This window comes from Aulostomus chinensis, chromosome 4 (assembly GCF_037954235.1).
Source record: "Aulostomus chinensis isolate RoL2024-O1b breed Wild chromosome 4, RoL_Achi_v1.0, whole genome shotgun sequence".
NCBI lineage: Eukaryota > Metazoa > Chordata > Actinopteri > Syngnathiformes > Aulostomidae > Aulostomus > Aulostomus chinensis.
The window spans coordinates 9,688,210-9,704,641 of record NC_141323.1 but is presented as its reverse complement, the minus strand read 5'-3'; the positions used below and the strand labels follow the sequence as shown (position 1 = coordinate 9,704,641).

The 16,432-nt window shown below is 39.2% G+C and overlaps 1 long non-coding RNA gene across 1 annotated transcript; it reads left to right on the top strand.

Moving 5' to 3' along the window:
- The first annotated feature begins 5,104 nt into the window (after positions 1–5,104).
- LOC147262612 (uncharacterized) lies at positions 5,105–15,987 on the top strand. The gene is made up of 5 exons (XR_015112432.1): positions 5,105–14,127; positions 14,979–15,072; positions 15,147–15,213; positions 15,302–15,397; positions 15,604–15,987. It is a non-coding gene; the product is annotated as an uncharacterized LOC147262612 (long non-coding RNA).
- Positions 15,988–16,432: the final 445 nt, after the last annotated feature.

Below are 16,432 nucleotides of genomic sequence, written 5' to 3'. Positions count from 1 at the left end.
TATAATAAACTAATGTGACTCTAGGTTCTCTCAATTATTCAAGATTATCAGTGTCAAATGCTTCCAGTACTCCCTGATGTTCTAATCAGAGCAATAAAATCTGGATAAAGTATGAATTAAGGAGATTTACGTCCATCATAGTACATTTGATCCTCTGAATCCAATTCAGTTCAGAAGAGTCCAAGTGGATGTTTAAAAACTTGTACTGTGTGTATACTAACACTAGTGTGTCTCAGTCGTGTGTGTGTGTGTGCATGTGTACGTGCATTATGTCCACCTCTGGTCGGAGGCCGCCAGCGTAACATCATGCAGTGAGAGTGGGAATGCAAGAGGCAGGGACACCAAATCACTGCTGTCAACAAGAATTTATTCAAACAGCAGGGGGCACTGGACCGAGTGCACTGGGTCATCACTGCAACTGATGAGGAGAGAAAAGGAACACTAAACGAAACCAAGTAGTTGTGTTCATACACACTGCTAGTCCACCCGTGTTCATACACACTGCTAGTCCACCCGTGTTCATACACACTGCTAGTCCACTAGTGTTTATACACACTGCAAGTACACTAGTGTTTATACACACTGCTAGTCCACCCGTGTTCATACACACTGCTAGTCCACCCGTGTTCATACACACTGCTAGTCCACCCGTGTTCATACACACTGCTAGTCCACTAGTGTTTATACACACTGCTAGTACACTAGTGTTTATACACACTGCTAGTCCACCCGTGTTCATACACACTGCTAGTCCACCCGTGTTCATACACACTGCTAGTCCACCCGTGTTCATACACACTGCTAGTCCACCCGTGTTCATACACACTGCTAGTCCACTAGTGTTTATACACACTGCAAGTACACTAGTGTTCATACACACTGCTAGTCCACTAGTGTTTATACACACTGCTTGTACACGTGCTCATACACACTGCTGGTACACTCGTGTTCATACACACTGCTAGTCCACCCGTGTTCATACACACTGCTAGTCCACCCGTGTTCATACACACTGCTAGTCCACTAGTGTTTATACACACTGCAAGTACACTAGTGTTCATACACACTGCTAGTCCACTAGTGTTTATACACACTGCTTGTACACGTGCTCATACACACTGCTGGTACACTCGTGTTCATACACACTGCTGGTACACTCGTGTTCATACACACTGCTTGTACACGTGCTCATACACACTGCTGGTACACTCGTGTTCATACACACTGCTGGTACACTCGTGTTCATACACACTGCTTGTACACGTGCTCATACACACTGCTGGTACACACGTGTTCATACACACTGCTGGTACACTCGTGTTCATACACACTGCTGGTACACTCGTGTTCATACACACTGCAACTACACTCGTGTTCATACACACTGCTAGTCCACTCGTGTTCATACACACTGCTTGTACACGTGTTCATACACACTGCTGGTACACTCGTGTTCATACACACTGCTTGTACACGTGCTCATACACACTGCTGGTACACTCGTGTTCATACACACTGCTGGTACACTCGTGTTCATACACACTGCAACTACACTCGTGTTCATACACACTGCTTGTACACGTGTTCATACACACTGCAACTACACTCGTGTTCATACACACTGCTTGTACACGTGTTCATACACACTGCTGGTACACTCGTGTTCATACACACTGCTTGTACACGTGCTCATACACACTGCTTGTACACGTGCTCATACACACTGCTGGTACACTCGTGTTCATACACACTGCTGGTACACTCGTGTTCATACACACTGCTAGTCCACTAGTGTTCATACACACTGCAACTACACTTGTGTTCATACACACTGCTAGTCCACTAGTGTTTATACACACTGCAACTACACCCGTGTTCATACACACTGCTCGTCCACTAGTGTTTATACACACTGCAACTACACTCGTGTTCATACACACTGCTTGTACACGTGTTCATACACACTGCTGGTCCACTCGTGTTCATACACACTGCTGGTACACTCGTGTTCATACACACTGCTGGTACACTCGTGTTCATACACACTGCTGGTCCACTCGTGTTCATACACACTGCTGGTCCACTCGTGTTCATACACACTGCTAATACACTAGTGTTCATACACACTGCTGGTCCACTCGTGTTCATACACACTGCTAATACACTAGTGTTCATACACACTGCTAGTCCACTCGTGTACATACACTAGTGTTTATACACACTGCTAGTCCACTCGTGTTCATACACACTGCTAGTCCACTCGTGTTCATACACTAGTGTTTATACACACTGCTAGTACACTCGTGTTTATACACACTGCTAGTCCACTCGTGTACATACACTAGTGTTTATACACACTGCTAGTCCACTCGTGTTCATACACACTGCTAGTCCACTCGTGTTCATACACACTGCTAGTACACTCGTGTTCATACACACTGCTAGTCCACTCGTGTTCATACACACTGCTAGTACACTCGTGTTTATACACACTGCTAGTCCACTCGTGTTCATACACTAGTGTTTATACACACTGCTAGTACACTCGTGTTTATACACACTGCTAGTACACTCGTGTTTATACACACTGCTAGTACACTCGTGTTTATACACACTGCTAGTCCACTCGTGTTCATACACTAGTGTTTATACACACTGCTAGTACACTAGTGTTTATACACACTGCTAGTACACTCGTGTTTATACACACTGCTAGTACACTCGTGTTTATACACACTGCTAGTCCACTCGTGTTCATACACACTGCTAGTACACTCGTGTTCATACACACTGCTAGTACACTCGTGTTTATACACACTGCTAGTACACTCGTGTTCATACACACTGCTAGTACACTCGTGTTTATACACACTGCTAGTCCACTCGTGTTCATACACACTGCTGGTCCACTCGTGTTCATACACACTGCTAGTCCACTCGTGTTCATACACACTGCTGGTCTAGCGGGAAATTTCTCCTCTTGAACAGAAAACTTACCTTCTGCCGGGACTCCGAGGGGGCGGAGCAGCTGCTTCGCCTTGTCACCTTCATTACCTTCACCTGCAGGAGCAGCTGAGCTATTCAGAGTTACGCCTCAGCCAATCACAGCACGCAGCCGGTGATGTGAAGTGTAACCAGGTAGATTCATGCACTTAAACACACCGGCGAGCAGCTGCAGGTGGACTCAATCAATAATCAATAAACACGAAGTGTTTGCGAAGTTCAAGTGGAAGTCGGGAGTGAACCTCAGCCGCCGTTGTCTGGAGAATCCCGTCACTCGTTAACTTTTACGCACAAAAACGACTTCAGTCTCCGGATGAGTCGTCGTGTTTCCATCATGGACTCGGCCGAGTCACGCACCTGCTGGCAGCCACCTTCCACTGCCGCGGTGGGCGCTCTATTTGGCGTATTTTTTTATGTCTCCTCCCAGGAGGAGCAACCTGAGGAAAACATTATGGATTAATGACATCATAAAACGTCCGTTCTCCAACTCGCAGCACTTTGTCTGCTTTCATCCGGGTCTCCCTGACCCCGTCTTGTGATCGATGACACTTGGACTGGAGACTCTGACTGACTTGAACACTGGAGGTTCTGTACGGCAGGTGAACCTCATGAACTCTGAGCTCTGACTAAAGATTTAAACCTTCAGCTGGTCGCTCCTCTTCCTCACCGTCACCTCCAAAGGTAGGATCCATCCTTTGATTATCTATGCTCTGATCTATATGCTGATGATTTTCCATATGATGAGCTTTACTCTCTATGCTCTGATCTATATGCTGATGACTTTCTATATAATGAGCTTTACTCTCTATGCTCTGATCTATACGCTATGATCTGATCTATACGCTGATGATTTTCCATGAGCTTTACTCTCTATGCTCCGATCTATACGCTATGATCTGATGTATACGCTGATGATTTTCTATATGATGAGCTTTACTCTCTATGCTCTGATCTATATGCTGATGATTTTCTATATGATGAGCTTTACTCTCTATGCTCTGATCTATATGCTGATGATTTTCCATATGATGAGCTTTACTCTCTATGCTCTGATCTATATGCTGATGACTTTCTATATAATGAGCTTTACTCTCTATGCTCTGATCTATACGCTATGATCTGATCTATACGCTGATGATTTTCCATGAGCTTTACTCTCTATGCTCCGATCTATACGCTATGATCTGATGTATACGCTGATGATTTTCTATATGATGAGCTTTACTCTCTATGCTCTGATCTATATGCTGATGATTTTCCATATGATGAGCTTTACTCTCTATGCTCTGATCTATATGCTGATGATTTTCCATATGATGAGCTTTACTCTCTATGCTCTGATCTATATGCTGATGACTTTCTATATGATGAGCTTTACTCTCTATGCTCTGATCTATACGCTATGATCTGATCTATACGCTGATGATTTTCCATGAGCTTTACTCTCTATGCTCCGATCTATACGCTATGATCTGATGTATACGCTGATGATTTTCTATATGATGAGCTTTACTCTCTATGCTCTGATCTATATGCTGATGATTTTCTATATGATGAGCTTTACTCTCTATGCTCTGATCTATATGCTGATGATTTTCTATATGATGAGCTTTACTCTCTATGCTCTGATCTATATGCTGATGACTTTCTATATGATGAGCTTTACTCTCTATGCTCCGATCTATATGCTGATGACTTTCTATATGATGAGCTTTACTCTATGCTCTGATCTATATGCTGATGATTTTCTATATGATGAGCTTTACTCTATGCTCTGATCTATACGCTATGATCTGATGTATACGCTGATGATTTTCTATATGATGAGCTTTACTCTCTATGCTCTGATCTATATGCTGATGACTTTCTATATGATGAGCTTTACTCTATGCTCTGATCTATATGCTGATGATTTTCTATATGATGAGCTTTACTCTATGCTCTGATCTATATGCTGATGATTTTCTATATGATGAGCTTTACTCTATGCTCTGATCTATATGCTGATGATTTTCTATATGATGAGCTTTACTCTCTATGCTCTGATTTATACGCTGATGATTTTCTATATGATGAGCTTTACTCTATGCTCTGATCTATATGCTGATGATTTTCTATATGATGAGCTTTACTCTATGCTCTGATCTATACGCTATGATCTGATGTATACGCTGATGATTTTCTATATGATGAGCTTTACTCTCTATGCTCTGATCTATATGCTGATGATTTTCTATATGATGAGCTTTACTCTATGCTCTGATCTATACGCTGATGATTTTCTATATGATGAGCTTTACTCTATGCTCTGATCTATACGCTGATGATTTTCTATATGATGAGCTTTAATCTCTATGTTCTGATGATCCATACTCTATGATCTGATCAATACATTGATCTATACTCTGCTTTTCTTTATGAGCTTCACTCTCTATGTTCTGATGATCTATACCCAGGTTCTGATCTATACATTGATCTATAATTATATGATCAATACGTTTATCTATACTCTTTTCTATATGATGGGCTGATCGATGCATTGATCTATACCCTGATTTTCTGTATAATGAGCTTTACTCTCTATGATCTGATCTACACTGTTCTGATCTGTACAAAGATTATCTATACTTTGCGATCTGATCTATACTGAGATGACCTATACTGTGATTTTCTATAAGATGACCTTTACTGTGTTCTGATCTATACATTGATGAACTATACTCTGATTTTCTTTATGATGAGCTTCACTCTCTATGTTCTGCTGATCTGATCTATACATTGATGATCTATACTGATTTTCTACATGATGAGCTTTACTGTGTTCTGATCTATACATTGATGATCTATAATTATATGATCAATACGTTGATGACCTATACTCTGGTTTTCTATTGATGAGCTTTACTCTTTACGTTCTGATTTATACATTGATGATCTACACTTTTCTGATCTATACAAAGATTATCTATACTCTGTGATCTGATCTATACATTCATGAGTTTTACTCTCTCCATACTGATTTTTCTACATAATGATGAGCTTTACTGTGTTTTGATGATCTATAATTATATGATCAATACATTTATGATCTATACTCTGATTTTCTATATAAGTATGATGATATTTACTGTGTTCTGATCTATACATTGATGACCTACACGCTGATTTTCTACATGATGAGCTTTACTCTCTACGTTCTGATGATCCATACTCTATTATCTCATCTATACGTTGATGATCCATACCCTGATTTTCTATATGAGCTTAACTCTTTACGTTCTGATCTTTACATTGATGATCTACACTCTTCTGATTTATACAAAGATTATCTATACTCTGTGATCTGATCTATACATTCATGAGTTTTGATCTCTGTTCTGATAATCTATACCCAATGTTCTGATCTATACATTGATGATCTATAATTATATGATCAATACATTAATGATCTATACTGATTTTGTATATGAGTGATATTTACTGTGTTCTGATCTATACATTGATGACCTACACTCTGATTTTCTACATGAGCTTTACTCTCTATGTTCTGATGAGCCATACTCTATGACCTCATCTATACGTTGATGATCTATACCCTGATTTTCTATATGAGCTTTACTCTTTACGTTCTGATTCATACATACATTGATGATCTACACTGTTCTGATTTATACAAAGATTATCTATATTCTGTGATCTGATCTATACATTCATGAGTTTTGATCTCAGTTCTGATGATCTATACTCTGTTATGATCTATAATTATATGATCTATACTCTGATTTTCTATATGATGGGCTTTACTCTCTTTACTCTCTAATGATCTGCTCTATACATTGATGACCTATACTGATTTTCCATATGATGAGCTTTACTCTCTATGATCTGATCTAAACTAAGATGATAATACTGTGGTGTGTATATACACTGAACTGTATTCTGAAGATCTAAACTGATTTATGATATATATTCTTTGCTCTATACTCTGATCTGTATTCTGGTTATCTATACTGTGAGGATTCATACTCTGAAGATCAGTACTCTGATCTATTCTGATTTTTCATGATCTAAACTCTGATGGGATCTATACGCTGATGATCTTTACTCTGATGCTCTTTACTCTGATCTGTGTTCTGATGATCTATAATCCTGTATGATGTATACTTTGACCTAAACTCTGAGTATCAAATTACCTCTACTCTGATGTTCTGATCGATACTCTTATCTATACTATGATTAGTTGTACTCTGACATATATGCTGATTATCTATCCTCCAATGCTCAATACTCTGATTTGTACTCTGATGTTCTGATCAATACACTCATAATTTCTACTCTGATGATTTTCTGATCTATACTCTTATTATCATCTATACGTTATCTATACCCTGATTTTCTATGGGATGAGCTTCACTCTCTAGGTTCTGATGATCTACACTCTATGTTCTGATCTATTCATTGATGATCTATAATTATATGATCAATACGTTGATGACCTATACTCTGGTTTTCTATTGATGAGCTTTACTCTTTACGTTCTGATTTATACATTGATGATCTACACTTTTCTGATCTATACAAAGATTATCTATACATTCATGAGTTTTACTCTCTCCATACTGATTTTTCGACATGATGAGCTTTACTGTGTTCTGATGATCTATACATTGATGATCTATAATTATATGATCAATACATTAATGATCTATACTCTGATTTTCTATATGATGGGCTTAACTCTATAGGCGAATGATCTGATCTATACTCTGATTTTCGATATGAGGATGATGATATTTACTGTGTTCTGATCTATACATTGATGACCTACACTCTGATTTTCTACATGAGCTTTACTCTCTATGTTCTGATGAGCCATACTCTATGACCTCATCTATACGTTGATGATCTATACCCTGATTTTCTATATGAGCTTTACTCTTTACGTTCTGATTCATACATACATTGATGATCTACACTGTTCTGATCTATACAAAGATTATCTATATTCTGTGATCTGATCTGTACATTCATGAGTTTTGATCTCTGTTCTGATGATCTATACTCTGTTATGATCTATAATTATATGATCTATACTCTGATTTTCTATATGATGGGCTTTACTCTCTTTACTCTCTAATGATCTGATCTATACATTGATGACCTATACTCTGATTTTCTATATGATGAGCTTTACTCTCTATGATCTGATCTAAACTAAGATGATAATACTGTGGTGTATATACACTGAACTGTATTCTGAAGATCTAAACTGATTTATGATATATATTCCTTGCTCTATACTCTGATCTGTATTCTGGTTATCTATCCTGTGAGGATTCATACTCTGAAGATCAATATTCGGATCTATTCTGATTTTTCATGATCTAAACTCTGATGGGATCTATCCGCTGATGATCTTTACTCTGACGCTCTTTACTCTGATCTGTGTTCTGATGATCTATAATCCTGTATGATGTATACTTTGACCTAAACTCTGAGTATCAAATTACCTCTACTCTGATGTTCTGATCAATACTCTTATCTACACTATGATGAGCTGTACTCTGACATATATGCTGATTATCTATCCTCTAATGCTCAATACTCTGATTTGTACTCTGATGTTCTGATCAATACACTCATAATTTCTACTCTGATGATTTTCTGATCTATGTTCTGATGATATATACTCTTATTATCATCTATACGTTATCTATACCCTGATTTTCTACATGAGCTTCACTCTCTATGTTCTGATGATCCATACTCTATGACCTCATCTATATGTTGATGATCTATACCCTGATTTTCTATATGAGCTTTACTCTTTACGTTCTGATACATACATTGATGATCTACACTGTTCTGATCGATACAAAGATGATCTATATTCTGTGATCTTATCTATACATTCATGAGTTTTGATCTCTGTTCTGATGATCTATACTCTGTTATGATCTATAATTATATGATCTATACTCTGATTTTCTATATGATGGGCTTTACTCTCTTTACTCTCTATGTTCTAATGATCTGATCTATACTCTGATTTTCTTTATGATGAGCTTTACTCTCTGTTCTGATGATCCATACTCTATGATCTGATCTATACATTGATGACCTATACTCTGATTTTCTATATGATGAGCTTTACTCTCTATGATCTGATCTAAACTAAGATGATTATACTGTGGTGTATATACACTGAACTGTATTCTGAAGATCTAAACTGATTTATGATATATATTCTTTGCTCTGTATTCTGGTTATCTATACTGTGAGGATTCATACTCTGAAGATCAATACTCCGATCTATTCTGATTTTTCATGATCTAAACTCTGATGGGATCTATAAGCTGATGATCTTTACTCTGATGCTTTTTACTCTGATCTATGTTCTGATGATCTATAATCCTGTATGATGTATACTTTGACCTAAACTCTGAGTATCAAATTACCTCTACTCTGATGTTCTGATCGATACTCTTATCTGTACAATGATTAGTTGTACTCTGACATATATGCTGATTATCTAACCTCCAATGCTCAATACTCTGATTTGTACTCTGATGTTCTGATCAATACACTCATAATTTCTACTCTGATGATTTTCTGATCTATACTCTTATTATCATCTATACGTTATCTATACCCGGATTTTCTATGGGATGAGCTTCACTCTCTATGTTCTGATGATCTATGTTATGATGATCTCTACATTGATGATCTATAATTATATGATCAATACGTTGATGACCTATACTCTGGTTTTCTATTGATGAGCTTTACTCTTTACGTTCTGATTTATACATTGATGATCTACACTTTTCTGATCTATACAAAGTTTATCTATACTCTGTGATCTGATATATACATTCATGAGTTTTACTCTCTCCATACTGATTTTTCGACATGATGAGCTTTACTGTGTTCTGATGATCTATAATTATATGATCAATACATTAATGATCTATACTCTGATTTTCTATATGATGGGCTTAACTCTATAGGCTAATGATCTGATCTATACTCTGATTTTCGATATGAGGATGATGATATTTACTGTGTTCTGATCTATACATTGATGACCTACACTCTGATTTTCTACATGAGCTTTACTCTCTATGTTCTGATGATCCATACTCTATGATCTCATCTATACGTGCATGATCTATACCCTGATTTTCTATATGAGCTTTACTCTTTACGTTCTGATCTATACATTGATGATCTACACTTTTCTGATCTGTACAAAGATTATCTATACTCTGTGATCTGATCTATACATTCATGAGTTTTGATCTCTGTTCTGATAATCTATACCCAATGTTCTGACCTATACATTGATGATCTAATAATTATATGATCAATACATTGATGACCTATACTCTGGTTTTCTATTTTCCATTGATGACCTATACTCTGATTTTCCATATGATGAGCTTTACTCTCTATGATCTGATCTAAACTAAGATGATAATACTGTAGTGTATATACACTGAACTGTATTCTGAAAATCTAAACTGATTTATGATATATATTCTTTGCTCTATACTCTGATCTGTATTCTGGTTATCTATACTGTGAGGATTCATACTCTGAAGATCAATATTCGGATCTATTCTGATTTTTCATGATCTAAACTCTGATGGGATCTATACGCTGCTGATCTTTACTCTGATGCTCTTTACTCTGATCTATGTTCTGATGATCTATAATCCTGTATGATGTATACTTTGACCTAAACTCTGAGTATCAAATTACCTCTACTCTGATGTTCTGATCAGTACTCTCATAATTTATACTCTGATGATTTTCTGATCTATGTTCTGATGATCTGTACTCTTTTAACATTTATACGTTATCTATACCCTGATTATTTATATGAGCTTCACTCTCTATGTTCTGATGATCCATACTCTATGATCTCATCTATACGTTGATGATCTATACCCTGATTTTCTATATGAGCTTTACTCTTTACGTTCTGATCTATACAAAGATGATCTATACTCTGTGATCTGATCTATACATTCATGAGTTTTGATCTCTGTTCTGATGATCTATACTCTGTTATGATCTATAATTATGATCTATACTCTGATTTTCTATATGATTGGCTCAACTCTATGTTCTAATCTGATCTATACTCTGATTTTCTATATGATGAGCTTTACTCTCTATGTTCTGATGATCTATACTCTATGTTCTGATCTATACATTGATGATCTATAATTATATGATCAATACGTTGATGACCTATACTCTGGTTTTCTATTGTTGAGCTTTACTCTTTACGTTCTGATTTATACATTGATGATCTACACTTTTCTGATCTATACAAAGTTTATCTATACTCTGTGATCTGATCTATACATTCATGAGTTTTACTCTCTCCATACTGATTTTTTGACATGAGCTTTACTGTGTTCTGATGATCTATACATTGATGATCTATAATTATATGATCAATACATTAATGATCTATACTGATTTTGTATATGAGTGATATTTACTGTGTTCTGATCTATACATTGATGACCTACACTCTGATTTTCTACATGAGCTTTACTCTCTATGTTCTGATGATCCATACTCTATGACCTCATCTATACATTGATGATCTATACCCTGATTTTCTATATGAGCTTTACTCTTTACGTTCTGATTCATACATACATTGATGATCTACACTGTTCTGATCTATACAAAGATTATCTATATTCTGTGATCTGATCTATACATTCATGAGTTTTGATCTCAGTTCTGATGATCTATACTCTGTTATGATCTATAATTATATGATCTATACTCTGATTTTCTATATGATGGGCTTTACTCTTTACTCTCTAATGATCTGATCTATACATTGATGACCTATACTGATTTTCCATATGATGAGCTTTACTCTCTATGATCTGATCTAAACTAAGATGATAATACTGTGATGTGTATATACACTGAACTGTATTCTGAAGATCTAAACTGATTTGATATATATTCTTTGCTCTGTATTCTGGTTATCTATACTGTGAGGATTCATACTCTGAAGATCAATACTCTGATCTATTCTGATTTTTCATGATCTAAACTCTGATGGGATCTATAAGCTGCTGATCTTTACTCTGATGCTCTTTACTCTGATCTGTGTTCTGATGATCTATAATCCTGTATGATGTATACTTTGACCTAAACTCTGAGTATCAAATTACCTCTACTCTGATGTTCTGATCGATACTCTTATCTGTACTATGATTAGTTGTACTCTGACATATTTGCTGATTATCTATCCTCTAATGCTCAATACTCTGATTTGTACTCTGATGTTCTGATCAATACACTCATAATTTCTACTCTGATGATTTTCTGATCTATGTTCTGATGATATATACTCTTACTATCTCATGATCTCTGCTCTCTATTCTGATTTAAACAATTAGGATCTAAAAGCTGATCTGTACTCTTTTACATTGATACTTTTTGTATCATTGTACACTAAATATCCATACAGATGTTCTGATCTATACTCTGATACCATATATACTTTAATCTAAACTGATTATTTAAACTGATATATACTTGGTGTACACTGATCTGTACTCTGATGAACTGATTTTTATGATCTATACTCTGAACTGATCTGTACTCTGATGTACTAATACACTGATCTTACTCTCCCATCTGTTCTGATGATCTGTACTCTGATTATCTGACACAAATGCTTCTGAGCTCTGGTCTGATGATCTCATCTATATTCTGATGATGTATACTGACGTTCTGATCTGTACTCTGATATGATACATGCTTGCATCTAAACTCTGATTTAAACTGATATATATAAAATTTTATGTGTACACTGATCTATAATCATATGTTCTATACACTGATGAGCTTTACTCTCCGATCTGTTCTGATACTGATTATCTGTACTCTGAAGATCTATACTCTTATGATCTGATCTAAACCCTAGGGATCAATACTCTGAATTTATACTCTGATTATCTCATTTATACACAGATGATCTATACTGATTATCTGATTTCATACACTGATCTATATTTTGATCTGATTCTGTATGCTCATCCATACTCTGACAAGCTTATTGATCCACTGATCTCTATTCCGATCTCGACGCTGATGATCCAGTCTGTACTTGGATGATCTCTATTCTGGTGATCCATACACTGATCTATGGTCTGATCACATCATCAATACACTCATTGTTCATCTGATTTTTTTTTTTACTGTAATGTACACTGATCAATACCCTGGGCGCTCATCCACACACCGATCAATACCCTGGGCGCTCATCCACACACTGATCAATACCCTGGGCGCTCATCCACACACTGATCAATACCCTGGGCGCTCATCCACACACTGATCAATACCCTGGGCGCTCATCCACACACCGATCAATACCCTGGGCGCTCATCCACACACCGATCAATACCCTGGGCGCTCATCCACACACCGATCAATACCCTGGGCGCTCATCCACACACCGATCAATACCCTGGGCGCTCATCCACACACCGATCAATACCCTGGGCGCTCATCCACACACCGATCAATACCCTGGGCGCTCATCCACACACCGATCAATACCCTGGGCGCTCATCCACACACCGATCAATACCCTGGGCGCTCATCCACACACCGATCAATACCCTGGGCGCTCATCCACACACCGATCAATACCCTGGGCGCTCATCCACACACCGATCAATACCCTGGGCGCTCATCCACACACCGATCAATACCCTGGGCGCTCATCCACACACCGATCAATACCCTGGGCGCTCATCCACACACCGATCAATACCCTGGGCGCTCATCCACACACTGAACAATACCCTGGGCGCTCATCCACACACCGATCAATACCCTGGGCGCTCATCCACACACCGATCAATACCCTGGGCGCTCATCCACACACTGATCAGTCTTCTCTTTTCAGTGCTGTCCAGTTTTTTGTCTTACAGGACGACTCCTTGTCTGACTCCACTGTGCTGAAGGAGGTCCAGGCTTCCATCACCACCCAGGGGAGTTTTTCCGGTCCACCACCAGTCTGGAGGACCACGGGAACCCAAGATGGCTGCCAGGCTGCTCTGAGCAAGTCAGGTGAGTTCCTGTGACATCATCACGTCTTCACACTGAAGATTCAAATCACAATTCACATCGTTTTTTTTTTACTCAGGTACCATGAGATCATCCTTCACCCCAGCATAGCATCTATTAGTAGTAGTAGTATTAGTATTATCAGTTGGCAGTATTCAGGGGTGGGGACTTGAACTTCTCCTCCCTCCAGAAAATCCAGAACTACAACAATTAATAATTACCTGCAATCAGACAACAGGAAGTAGTACCGTCTGTTTACTTCCTGAAAGCTCGACCTGACCTGACAAAAATGTTCAGAAATGATGGCGATTTCATTCGTTATTTCACGTGCGCGTGGTTTAGAAGTTTCATCCCTCGGGCAGCGGGAATGTGACGTTCTCCCCGTGTCTGCGTGGGTTCTCTCCAGGTACTCGGCGTCTCTCTGCATGCCAAAAACATGCTCGTTAGTTGAAGACTCTAAATTCCCCGTGAGTGACAGTGATTGTCTTTATTTCTGACTTCTGTGGTGCGGTGGGGGGAGGCTGGCCTCAGTGACCCCGCCTCTCAGTGATGGGCAGGTTAGGCTCCACCCCCACAAGCGTGGAGAAGAAATGATGTAGAGATCAAATATTCCGAGTGATTAAACACCTTCAAGTGTGTGGTATAACCGGGCCAGTGCGTTCCAGACTGAGGTCGGCTCTCTGCCGCCTCCTGGTGGTGAGGATTAACTGTAGATGCGGCTGAGAAAAGTTTCCCCTGAATGATTCCTGCCAGGAAATCTTGGTGTGTAAGTGTGAAGATGTGTCGGTGTACCTGGGAACCACACAGCAAATGTGAACCACTAACAGGCCCACGTGGACCAACGTGTGTTTCAGGGAAACCCTCTGTGCTGGTGGTCACCATCCTGCCATGCTGGTCTCCAGCGTCTACAACCTGAGTGGGCCAACGTGAATGGTAATACCAGCCCAGGTGAGTCTAGTTTCAGGTCCAGGTCCAGGTCCAGCTGGGTTCAGGTGTTCAGACTCATGTGTTTGTGTTGCAAGACTGGAGGGAAGCTCTCCTGTGTGGTGGAAGACGCCGGCCTGACGGAGCCTCTCTACACCAACTGTGGTAAACACCTGTCTACCTGTCTGTCTGTCTCTCATGCCGCTGTCTCCCTGTCTTTCATGCAGTTGTCTGTCTCTCACCTGTCCACCAGATCCATCCCGAGAGAAACAAAATCACCATTGGCGCTTCAGGACTGGTTCTGGGTCTCATCTTGTCTCTGGCTGGATCAGTCTACGACAAGAGGAAGGTCAGAGGTCCGATCCCGACACTCCCGCACCAGATCAAACTAGTCCTCAGGGCCAGGCTCAGTCCAGTTTGATAACAGTTAGAAACCAGGCTCAGTCCTGGATCTTCTGGTCCCACTGCTGGTTTAGTTTAGTCCAGTCCATGTTAGACCAGCTTTAATGGCGTGTGTGTTGTTGACCCTGTTCTTCTCTCTTGTTCTTTATGCAGGAGGGATTCTGGTTCCCACCAGCTAAACCTGGTCCTGGAGCTGCCTGTGTGATGTGTTGGAAGGACTAAACACTCTGACCTTGTTTCTCTAAATCTCAGCTGATCCAGGACCATCAAGTCCAGGTGTACACCTGGTACAGTCCGGTTCGACGAACAGTCCTCTAAGTTCATGTTGTGGTGGAGACGATCAGCGATCAAGAATCAAATTTAGACCTGGATCCAGTGGAGTGATCTTGAGTGTGTGTGTGTGTGTAATCAATAGTCCGTATCCTGTAACTCATCAGCCCTGCTGTCAATCATCAATAAGCAATAGAAGTGATTGATTAATGTGTGCTTGTTAGATTTCTACATTTTTACTGGAGTGCAACTTTTTTCTACCCTCAATAAAGACTTTTGGACTCTCACAGTGTTTTTATTTACATTGCCACCCCGAAACAGGGTCATGGAAGTCTTCCATGTAGGACCAACACCAGAGGCAACACCAGTCCTCCAGGCCAGTAGGGGGTGGGACTTGACCCAGCAGCCACTCAGGTGTGGAAGCGCTCGCTACTCTGGGGGATAACAGATCTCATGATCCTCAAAGATTTCACTTTTAGAGAACCTGGTCTCAAACATTTGTTACGTTCCCCAAAAAGCTCGGGGATGGGGGGAGGTAACAATAGATAAATTAGGGCGGGAACAAAGGGGCCCAGGAAGCAGCGGTAAAGTTAAATAACAAAAAGTCACTTTTATTGACAAAGTAAATGAAGGAAGTCCAACACAACACGAGCTACTCCAAACGGGAGGCCGATCGGCCACAAAACCAAGAAACTCTCAGGAAGCTCAGCAA